The sequence below is a fragment of the Apteryx rowi genome, unplaced genomic scaffold, assembly GCF_003343035.1.
Source record: "Apteryx rowi isolate R43461 unplaced genomic scaffold, aptRow1 scaffold_63, whole genome shotgun sequence".
Classification (NCBI taxonomy): Eukaryota; Metazoa; Chordata; class Aves; order Apterygiformes; family Apterygidae; genus Apteryx; species Apteryx rowi.
In genome coordinates this window covers 272,002-284,059 of record NW_020450905.1, presented here as the reverse complement: position 1 = coordinate 284,059, position 12,058 = coordinate 272,002, and the positions used below count along the sequence as shown (strand labels likewise).

The following is a 12,058-nucleotide window of genomic DNA, read 5'->3' as shown; positions in this document are numbered from 1 at the left end:
AAGTGTGGTTTTGAAGATTTTGAATTATTTGAGGAATTAAAGCATATAAAACCTGAACTACAAACTGAAAGCCCTCAAAGAAATGCCTTTGGTTTCTCTATTCCCTCAACTGTGTTCCGCTAGCTGAAGCACATACACACAGTAGCATATGCCAACACAACCCTCTGCCCTGGCAACTGCCTAACAATTCATTCATTTTTATTTGCATCTTATTAAGTGGTCTTAATACCATATGTCTCACCACAACTAACTGCAGAGTCTTTTCCTCATCACACAATGCATTGCCTACAGGAATATGGTTATTTTTCATTTTTGTGCAGGCCTGAAAATTTCATTTTCACCACCGTTCATGGTGAAAGAGAAACACTTTTCATGGAGCAAGAATCCAAGCGTTCTCAAGTTACCCATTCGTCAGGCTATGTATTTGGAAGGGGAAAAACGTACACCAGCAATCAACTTTTCACAGACAAACGCTTGGATCAACTACTTTTTAACTATCAAGCTGATATATGGTTAGTTCTGTGAAAAAAGGGGAAATGAGATGGCTACCCGTAGATTCACTGTAATATAAATGTGGGCGTACCTTGCCTCTCGCAGATTCCTCAGCATACATGTCCTCCATGCTGCAATAGAGCACTTGGTGCTACTTCTCAGAAGCACTTTCTAAATATTTTGAATTGCAACTGTAGTTTCCTTTAAATTTTAACTGGAAATAGAMTCTCTATCCTAAAAATGTTACAGCATTAAGGAAACAGGGAAAAAAAATCCGTTCAACAAGAATGACTAGTACTGCTGTCATCCTCGGTACACTTAATGCCTGGATTGTCTTTTTCAGACGAGGCTGGAGCAGAGGCAAGGAGATGCTCTGACAAACTTTCATTTTAAGGCTGTTCCCTATAGCCAGGGTTTTGTGGAAGAGTTTCAAAAACAGGCAAGTGAGAAAGAGATAGCCTGGCATTTTTCATTATGGGCCAGACTGAACAATCCTAACATAAGTACTGAAGGTGAAAAAGAGAAAATTTCTTCACACTCACCTTTCAGGCTTAATCCCAGATTGCTTCTCTGGCAAAGACAGGTGTATGATTTCCTCCTTACAACACACTACACAAATGTAGCTAAGCTACACAAGTGCGAAAGCATGCACTTCTTTTGGGAGTCTCCTAGAGGCCAAAACCCTTCTTACAAAGCTCCTCTTCCACCAGTCTACCTCCAGAGCCTTCTTTCCCTATTGACCCACTTCCTACAGCTGAAACAAGGCTGCAGCGGATTTCAACTTTTTTCCCTGCAYGGCCCTTACTTGTGAATTCCTTCCTCCTCAAAAAAAGTTGGAAGTAATAACAGAAAGAAAAATCGACAAAACCCAAGCAATGTTAAGTATTTGTCAGATTCCTCGCAGGGAAAAAGAGGGGACAACAAGCTCTCACATCACAAGAGAYTCAGTCACAAAAGATTCAACAATAAAGGCAAATAATATTTTCAAACACCACAAAAGATCTGACCCAATCTTTCAATAATGATGTATGGTAGATTCAACTTTGGAAAGGTTTAAAAAGTCATTTATTTAAGTCCAGACTCTAGCTGATGATTGTGATAGGCTCTTGCAGAACTTTTTTCTTCCTGTGATAAATTTGTCGGGGAGGGGTTGGCATTTTTTCAGGAGAAAGACAGACAAAAGTAACAGCAGTAGTAACAGTAGCAAACGCTGCAGCACCAGCAATGGTAGTGTCTAGATCACTTTCTGGAATGAAATAGGAATAGGCACAAAATATAACATAAGGGCTCTCTAAAGATTATAAKAACTCTAGATATTAATGTAGCTCCATCCCAACAGTATCTGAGAGTCGTTAAACTTTAATGCCAAATCCTTGTGAAAATGGAAGTGCCACTTTCTACATGTTACATGTAAATTAAGYGACTAGCCCAAGGCAACACAGGAAATTGTATCAAAGAAGCCAGCTCAACCCAGGAGAGCTAGACTCCTCTTGTAACCTTTACCTTATCCTTCCTTCCTTTACCTAAGAGTGGWGATACAGAGATCCAAGAAACAAAAATATTTCAAAATGTCACTAAAGCACACTTTCTAGGCACACAATTTTAATCTGATCTAAAGTAGCATAGTTGTGGAAGTTGTGTGGAAGGTACAGTTGTTTTGACATGAACTGAGTTATGTCTGTTCTGGAGAATAACCGTGACTCCTAATTGTTATTAATTATTAATTGTTATTAATTGTTTACATGTACAAGTATCTRAAGGGAGGGTGTCAAGAGGATGGAGCCAGACTCTTTTCAGTGGTGCCCAGCGACAGGACGCGAGGCAACGGGCACAAACTGAAACACAGACGCTTCCATCTGAACATGAGGAAAAACTTCTTCACTGTGAGGGTGACAGAGCACTGGAAGAGGTTGCCCAGAGAGGTTGTGGAGTCTCCTTCTCTGGAGATATTCAAAACCCGCCTGGACGCAATCCTGTGCGACGTGCTCTAGGTGACCCTGCTTGAGCAGGGGGGTTGGACTAGACCATTCCAGAGGTCCCTTCCAACCTCAGCCATTCTGTGATTCTGTGATTGTTATGCTTAGTCCCTAAGCCTTTTGGTTGGACTCATGAAAAACTAAGTAACACTGTCGTTCCAGTTTTTTGTAAACCCACTAAGCAGGACAGAGAGAAAAGCAGCATTTGGCACACTATTCAAACTCGGTCATCTAAAAATGTCAAATTACTTTAAATTAGAGGATATGTTTTGATTTGTCTTAATGTTTGTTCTTGCATTTATTTTCTGGCTGCAGATATCATTAAAGATGATGTATCATCTCAGGGTATGTATAAAAAGCAAAGGACTGATGGAAGGCCATATGCCCAATTTAATTACTGCCCTGGTTCTTTCAGTAAAGGAAGGCTGAGCGTACCAGTTTGAATAAGGATTTGTAACTAAATGTCACACTGTAATTATGAAAGGGCAGGAAACGGAGATACAGGCTCCAATTCTAATTGCTCCCCGATAAGTACACAAATGCAGCTCACTCCAAGTACTCTCCCATGACCCTGGAGTTCAAGACTGTGCTCTTTTGCCCTTCTTGACTATTTATGAAGCAGAAAGCTCTTGGCATCTAAATTACTGGTGTGATTTTCTGTGATGCTGATCTTCTAACTGCCCCATTTAAGTGAATAGGATTTAAAAGTGCATATCAATAATGAAATTCAAGTCAGCTAGAAAGGAACCAAACTTACACCCACCATTTGAAAACATCAGTCCCTCCCTCCTCTTCACACAAAAAAAGAGCACTAAACATACTATTTGCTCAAGAAACTGAGTATCTTCCTTGATTCACTGAGAAAGCTCAGCATAGCCAAATTATCTGTAATATCTCAGACATGTTTTAAATGTGTCCTGAGGGAAGCACAGCTAGAAGCTCATGTCTCCATGCCTCTTGCAGTTCATGCACTAGGCTCTTTTGTAACTCAGCTTCTCAGGTGAAATAGCCTGAGAAATAGCCTTTCGGATAATGTTAAATTGGTAGCACTTTTGTGTTATGATTTTTTCCTCAATTAAAATCGGAATTAGATTACACTATTCATTTATATAAATAGCAAAACAGAACTCAATTAATTACTTCTTTTCCAGAATACAGACCAGGGTGCTCCAGGATACTGGAGAACTAACCTTATATTAGACTATTATTTCTATTTAGTTTCATTCCAATTTAATACAGTATTAACTTCTTCTGTAGGGCTTTTTTCTTTTTCTCCTTGCTTTCAACAACTTCTGCTTTAAGATTCCTAATATGTCTAGCCACAAGCATGCAATGATTATTTTTGACTAACACAACTATGCTGTTTTCAGTTGATAATGCTACCTATTCTTTCAGTGCAAAGCCCACAAATATCCCATTCCTATGTGCCTGGTGCTCTTTCAGAAGTTGTAGATCATGGTTTAAAAGAGTTTGGAAGACGACAACTTTTATTTTATTCACTGGAGACCTTCAGTTACTCCATTATTATGTCAGATTTACTGTATAATGCTTCAGGGGAAAATGCATAGCTTGGTGGAAAAGGTTGTTCTGGAAAGACAAAAATCCCTCTGTTTCTATGTTTTCTAGCTATGGAGAAACTAGTGTATTACACAAATAACAGCACACAACACACTATACTTCCAAACAAATGCTGTCTATTCTTTCACTAAAGAAAAAGTTAAATCRTCGGGTTTTAAATGTGAAACCAGTCTGCTCTGAGCTCTGGCTCGTGCTGCTCTCCCTTTAAAACAGTTTCATACAAGAAGAGCAGGCATTGATTCAGTGAGTCTTTTTCCTCACAGAATTGAAAACTAACAAGAACTAATTTTTATATTTTTTCTTTYCTAATCTTTACTAGGCTATATAACGAATGAAGCATGCATTAGTTTTTGTCACATTYGTTATTAGGGCTGCTTATTTTCTGCATTATTGCATTGCCTAAAATCTCCAGCCACAACCCAAGATGCTGCTGATCGAAATAATCCCTGCAGCTCCTTTTCAGCAGAGATGCACAGGGTTGTTACTTTACCGTAAAATTTTTATTTTGTTCAAAACCTGTAATCAAATGTTATTRTATACAGGAATTTCAAGCAGAAAACTGAAATGATGCTGCCCTAGTTTAACCTGATATTTACCACATAAATCTCTCAAAGGTGGCATTTGGGGATGATGCAATTTTTGGAAGACCTCTATGGAGGCGTTTGGTACCCAGCTCCAACAAAAACCAAAACATGCCACTGCTTTTGTACACAGAGACATAAGCTGTTGCCAGTAAGACATTCATTAATCAACTATTACATTCAAATTACCACCATTATTATCGCTTGTCTTAATTCTCACCAGTTGGCTGACAGAAATATAAATGTATGATTTTTTTTCCTACTCTCTATTTAAAAGCAAAWTAAAAAAACTGCAAAATCTGCTTTCCTTGAACTGACAAGAAAACACTTCATGGGCGCTTTGGTAGGCACTCAGAGATGCCTTGGGAAACCAGGTCTGCTTTGCTAGAAATAYCAGAAAATGCCCAACAAGCGGTATTTGCCCATTTTGAGCTTTTGGGCTGGCGTTACTGTCTGCCAAAATGAGACAAGAGCTACGGAGACGCAGGTTGCCTTAGTGCCAGAGCTTCTTTCGGCGCTGCCTCCCAGGCCCGGCCGGGCGGCAGCACGCGCAGGCTGCCCAGCCGCTCCCGTGCCGAAGGGGCGACGCTGCTCTCGGCTTTCRACGCGAGCTGCCCTTGGCTGGGCTGCGGGCCGGCCCCGGAGCCCAAGCGCCCAAGCGCTCCGTCCCTCCCGAGGGCCGGGCGAAGCCCTCGGCGAGGCTAAGCTGCCGCCGCCGGCCCCGCTGAACCGCGTCTGCACTGGCATCACCAGGCCGGGCCGTTACACCAGCGCTTTAGCTGGCCGCGTACCGACGGCGACTGGCCTGCAGGCTAGCTGGATGCAACAGAAGTGAAGTAAAAATTTCTGACTCTTACTTCCTAAGAAACAACAAGGGCACTGCAGTTTTGCCAGTCAGGCTGCTACTTACTGATGTAATTGGATTGCTAAAAGATTGCAGTTTGGTATGGTGATTGTAATTTGACATCTAAAATCAATATAATTAAGTCGTGCAGCCATATCAAAACCCCAGACTCTGTTTCTACCTCACACTAGGAAGTTTGCAAAACTCATTCAGTTTTCTGCTAATTTCCCAATGACCTGTTTATTAAAACAAGAAAATCTAGTAGGAACATGTGACAGAAAGATAACCCGTGGCTTCTCATCTCTTCATTGACATTTTACTCTCCCTGCTCATTATTTCCAGTGCTAGACAGAAAACATACCACACCATTACACTTTAAACATAAAAAATACTTACTCAATAATTCTTTTTTTGATTTTATAGTTACACAGGAACAGGTGCTGTAAAAGTGATATTACTACATCAGAAATTCACCTGCTTGTTCCTTTCATTACATTAACATAAAACTACACAAAGAACATGCCCTTCTTTCTGAATATCCACTTATAAAGAAAGCAAAATACTATATAGGGCACAGAATATCCACTTCCACCATTTTGAAATTCATTTTGTCAAGTCAGCTATACTCTTTCACATCCATAAACCTGGAGCCTGGAAAACATTATCACTCAAGCAAGCAACAAAGCATGTATTGCCACAGACATAAAATTAAACACGCACTTTAAAAGCTTCTAACACAGAAATGGGCTTAAGTCAGGTTTGAATGCGAGTGCAAAACGTGACCTACCTCTGAAACTCTTTATTTTTTAAGAGTTGAAAAATGTTTAGACTAATACTAAAGTACATTTTCATATTTCAAATCTAATTCATTTTTTTCTGGGAAGTGAGACAATTTCATTTCCGAAACACACTGGATGAAATAACTATGCTTTACGCGTTTGTTGGATCACTGCTTTACAGATGAGGCTGAGATATTAGATCTGAAATGGCTAAAGACAAATCTCTTCCAAAAATTATAGCAAACTACATTATTCAAACCTATTCAGCAGGCATTCAGGTAATAATATGATGGATGCAGCAGGACAGTCTGGGTACCCAGCTAGTCCATGCTGCACTCTTGAACAGTCGCTGTCTAGTTTGGATCCCGATGTTGGGAAGACACACAGATGTGCTTAATATCGTATACAGCAAGCACTCCTACCAGTAGGCATTTCAGCGAGACCACTTAGTACACATCTCAGGCACACACACATCTTCGTGAAAACAGGGTCTGTGGTAGTAGTTTTATGACACTGACAGCAAATAGTTAAGAAATTACAAAATACTTTGGATAGCTATGGCTTTGTGAACTTACAGAAAAGGCATTGGCTGTAGTCATAGTTAAAAAAACAAAGCTAAACATATAAAAACAAATATCATCCATATTAACATGTACTGCTTTAATAAATTCTCCACTGCTTACATCACTCAAGATAAAGGTCTTCATTACATATTTGAGTAATCAATACTTGGAATCAAATAAGCCATGTTTCACTGGGGAAAATGAAAATGAGTAAGGCTAAATTACTGCTGTCACTTCCTATAAACAGTCAATGGTTTCCTGCTATACAAACGACTAACTTCATTATTTTACAACAGGAAATCAACGCTGTAGCATATTTTAAAGGTCTAATTTACTTCAAGTAATAAAAAGACACCCTCAAGGCTCATCTTGTTTGTCATATTATGCCTAGTTTTAAACATTTCAGCTTAAGAACAGTATGTAAAAAACTAAGCAAATCAAGCTGATTAATATTTAGTATTTGTATGCAGCATTATTCTCCACTCCCCAACTACTATATAAATATTATTTCATTAAATTTCAAAGCAATTGTATTAGGTGGAACAATAAATGTCTGTCTTACATTCTCTACAAAAAACAGAAGCAAAAATAGTAAATTAACACAGCAAACTCACTAACAGAGAAAGGATCAGAAATGAAGGATTCCAGACTTTTAAAGCCATGTTCAGTCTATTCGGACATGGAAATCTACATCTAAAGTCACAGTATCTGTACCAGATTTGCAGGGATCTCCTCATTAATTATATGGTTACATAATAAAAACATAAGATTTTTTTAAGATTTTTTTTTTTTTTTGCCTGTATGACAGATCTGCAGTGGAAGCACCTATATTTTAAGGTACTGTACTGTACCAAAATAAACTCTCCATCTGAATTATGGGTATTCTCTTTCCACAGTTTGACAAAGAAGAAGGAAGAGAAAAAGTTAGGGAAATACTTGTATTTCTAGTATTCATCACATTTCATAGTGCCTTTTTGCAGGAACTCCATTTCATGGGGATGCAGCTGGAGGGCAACCAGCACCATTAGGGAAAAGCTGAGAGGACGGAACAAGGACACAAGGGAAAAATCAGTTGGGGTAAAAAAAAAAAAAAAAAAAAAACCACACAAACAACACAAGATCCAGGAGATCTTTGTCTCTTTTTCTCCTCTCTAGTTCTGTATTTTAATTAAGAAACAGTTCTGTATTTTGGAACGACCTCCCCTTGTCTGCCAGTTGTCTCTTAGCTCCTATTTTAACATTCTCTCCTTAATAACCACACTTCTCCCAGAAATCCTTCCAACACTCTCTGATTTTCTACTCATAAACAGTCCCTAAAATTACGGTAGACCAAAGTATCATAATTATTTTGTTTAATTATCAAGTTATTGTCAGCTTCAGTAGAAATTCAAAAAGACATATCCTCACCCTAACAAATACTGTACTTTTCAACATCATCAGATAAAAGTTGAGGCTATTGTAAATCTGGCCTTAACTGATGAAGTTTCTTAAAATCTGAAGCTGCTAATAGCAGTTAAGAAATTTTCTCAGTTTACCATTAGCCAGCGCATCCACTGCACTTATTCATCGTGGCAGTGCCCTCGAGAAGGGCCATGCTCCAACGTCACAGCTTGCTGCATGCCGCCTCCTGACCAAGGAGCGTTTATTGACATTCAAGTCAAAGGTGTCATATTACTCCTTGTTTCCCTGTAATTTGTCATTTTAGAGATTTTCTTAGGAACTTGAAGACTAAGAACTTGCTTGATTCATTAGTTGTCCCTCAGTAAGAATCTAAGAACTGAATTCTTTTGCAATTACACCGCTTCATAGTTTATGTATTTATTAAATTATTGAATTGAACTTTCCTTGGAACATTTCCCATTAAAGTAATTCCCCACAGAATTCCTTATAAGAAGCCAAAGTGCAGTAATGCAGCATAAGTGAATTGTAATATGGCTCCAGGACTGATGATCTTAATCAAAAAAAAAAAAAAAAAAGAAGAAGCTATAATTAGAATCAGTATGTAAAACATCAACAGGATTTTAATTGCACTACAAATGTCATAGTAATGTCGGTATGTTTAATGTCTAGAAGGGGACCATTTTAAGATTTCCATGCAAAAAACATCTTCATATCATATTCTGATGCTCATCAACACCCTCATTTTGATAACAGACCTGGAAGCGTACGCATTAATTCCCAGCTGACTTCAGTGCAATACACATGCAAATGTCACATATACAGACCCCTCTGTAGTATCAGAGGAACTTAAGGAACTTATTAAAAATGTAAATGAATACCGCTACAAAACTGTTCAAATACGCAAACCTTACATAACTCAGGGCTAAGACCTGTGTACAACGGGCAGTAGGTACCAACGGGGAAGACGAGGCTGACTAATCGTTGGGAGGGCGGGAGGGAGGGAAATCAGAGTACACACCTTCGTTTGTCCAGGCTTGTCTTGGCTGATTTTGGTAAAGCCAGCCATGTATAAAAGATCAAGTCCATTGTCCTAAAGGGCTTTTTAAAAGAAATCTAAAAAAAAAAAAAAATCAACAGCTAGCAAATTACTTGATGTAATCTTGTTTTCAGGCAGGTCACATACTAAAAGAATTAAAATAGCCCCTTTGGTTTATATAATCTCCATCAGAATAACAAATTCTGGCATAACAGTACTGGTTCATCTTCAGTGCGATAGCTATCATCTTCTTGTTTATAAAGGATGCAAGATTAAAGATGTTTTAAAAGTATGCTGCGTCCCAATTATCTGCAAGAGCTGATAGGTGTATGCCCAGAAATACGATTGCTTCCATTCTGATGGGCTTATAAAAGTTTAAAGCTCTGCATTAAACTAGTTGTATATCTTGCATGTGAGCGCTTGATCACTTCTGTGTTCAGCTGCTTATAAAAAATTGCATCAATAATATTTTATGTTTTCAAACTGCAGTAGGTCAGAAGAATGCTAATTAAATAGGAATGGAATAGCCTTTGGGGAAAAAAACAAGCCCCCAAAATCAAAACAAAAAGAATGGATTGATTTGAAATTACTAAAAAGAATTTTGTTTGAAAAGCATTAATCCTGAAAATGGGCCACACTATAATATAGCAATCAAAATAGCAACCTGTCAAAGATATTTAGACGTAGGTGTCTAATTTTAGGGTTTTATGTACTTCGAGTGCCAAAAATCTCTAGAAATCAAGCTTTTTTATTTCAATATCTAAAAATGGATTAAGATGATGACTTTTAAGCAACCAAGTCTAACCATTTTGTACCAGATCCTAAGACAGTATAAACAAAGACATCAGCTTAAATTGGTGAAATTCTACCAACTTATACTGTGGATCTGTCCTTTCAACTCTTTATTCTAATAACAATAGCAACAAAAAAGCAGATTCTGTATTTTCTGCAGCTAACAGCAACCATGAACCAAAAAAATTACACAGAGCAAATATTAATAAAAGGAACACCTTTGTGTTTAAAGATGATGCATATACTGTACTGTGGGCCTCTACATTAGCACTCAAAATACAAATCGTCATCATTCTTCAAATTGCAGTGTAGATATTTCTTAGATATTTCTGTTTTAAAAGCCTTTTATCTGCTCTGGATAATAAGCCAAGAAGGATTATGTACCATATCACACCTCCATCTTAATTATTTTCCATTAAGTGTATTGTCGTTTACGCGTTAGGATCTTAACTGTTCCAGAAGCTGCTATTAAACCTTTATAATAATATGCGGGACATAAATTTTCTATCACTGTTAATTCAATGCTTTATAAACAGAAAAGGAGAAAACACAGGTGAGGCAAAGTACAAAATGTTAGGAAAGTTTATTTATGGAAAATGGTTCTGCCAGTGAATCCATTTCCAAAATGTCCAGGGAATGAATGAGTCTAAAATTACGATTTCTCATAAAAAGTAAGGCTTGTTTGGGATTTTTTTGACCCGTGTTTCTACACCCATGAGTTGTTTTCCTGTAAACAGTTAGTACCATTTTCAGCATTGGGTAGAAAGGGCACTTTTCTGGGCAGTTAATTTGATTCATCCTCCAACATCTATCTCTCAGTAACTTTGGAAGCTATGGTCACTTTGCTGCCACAGCCCTGCATTTCCACTGGTTACTCTGCCTTCTACCAACTACCAGGGAGCAGTAGGTCAAACTTTTTGTCCTAAAAGCAGATACGCAGACAGGTTTTAAAAGCACAATACAATGATAAAATACAAACTTTATAGAAACTATCATACAGAGAACAACTGAAACTGGAGCAAAATTCAACCAGCTGAGCTGCAGCCATTGCTAAATTTGTAGCAAAGCAGGGACCAGAACTGAAGTTTGCATATGGCTGCAGGCACATCTGTAATAACCCCCCCCAACCCCCCGCATCACACACACACACACCCATGAGTCTCTGAGAATATGGCCTACAGGTACCTACACGTGTGGATGGAGAAACCAGTGTCAGAAAACAGCAGGCCAAAGAGAGGTTCAGAATAATTCCCCCCTATAAACATACCAATGTCACAACAGTGTATCACAACAGAATACGAACACAGAGCACTCTCTGTGATCAAATCCAAAACTCACATGAATTTTAAGTCTTTCTGAATCCTTTGGAATTAGTAGGACTCTTCCTGTTTATGTACTACATCATTCCACATCACAGTAAAAGGAACACAAAATTTCCTGCCGCAGGTGACACCACATACCAAGACCTTGTTTCTTTTGACACTTCATACCAAAACCTTGCTTATTATAAAATTGTTCTGAATACACCTTGAGTTGACCTTGGGTTTTGCTATTAATCAGTGCAATTCTAGTTAACTCAAAGTGTAACAGTGCTTTAACCAACTGTGAAAGAAAGGATCAAGTTATACTCAAGTCTCAAGTCAAAGCTTCTTATATTTGAAGCATGCTGGTCTGGCACACACAAAACAGGATCATAATTATATCAGCAACAGTCTTTTTGGTAACTGCCTAGGAGGCAGCAGTCATTTTAAGTACCTAGAATACCAAATAGGTCTGTTCTTGTGGCTGCGTAATTGGAAATCTTCTGTATCAGCAAAAATCACTTCCATCTGATAATGGACCGTATGAAGTGTTCCATGGGAAAAGGGCCAGATCCTCAGCAAAGGCAGCATCTCAAACAGTGATAAGCAACAGATTGGCAAATGCAGTCTATAGAGTATCTCTTTGTCAAATGTCAAAGGCATTTAGAACTATCATGCTACAAGATGCATACTGCTCTTCCCTTCGTAACAGAAC

At 38.3% G+C, this 12,058-nt stretch overlaps 1 protein-coding gene across 1 annotated transcript in view; it reads right to left on the bottom strand.

The window, feature by feature from the left end:
* The window catches only part of CCSER1 (coiled-coil serine rich protein 1), a 647,497-nt gene that overhangs the window by 576,846 nt on the left and 58,593 nt on the right, over positions 1 to 12,058 (bottom strand). The window lies entirely within an intron of this gene.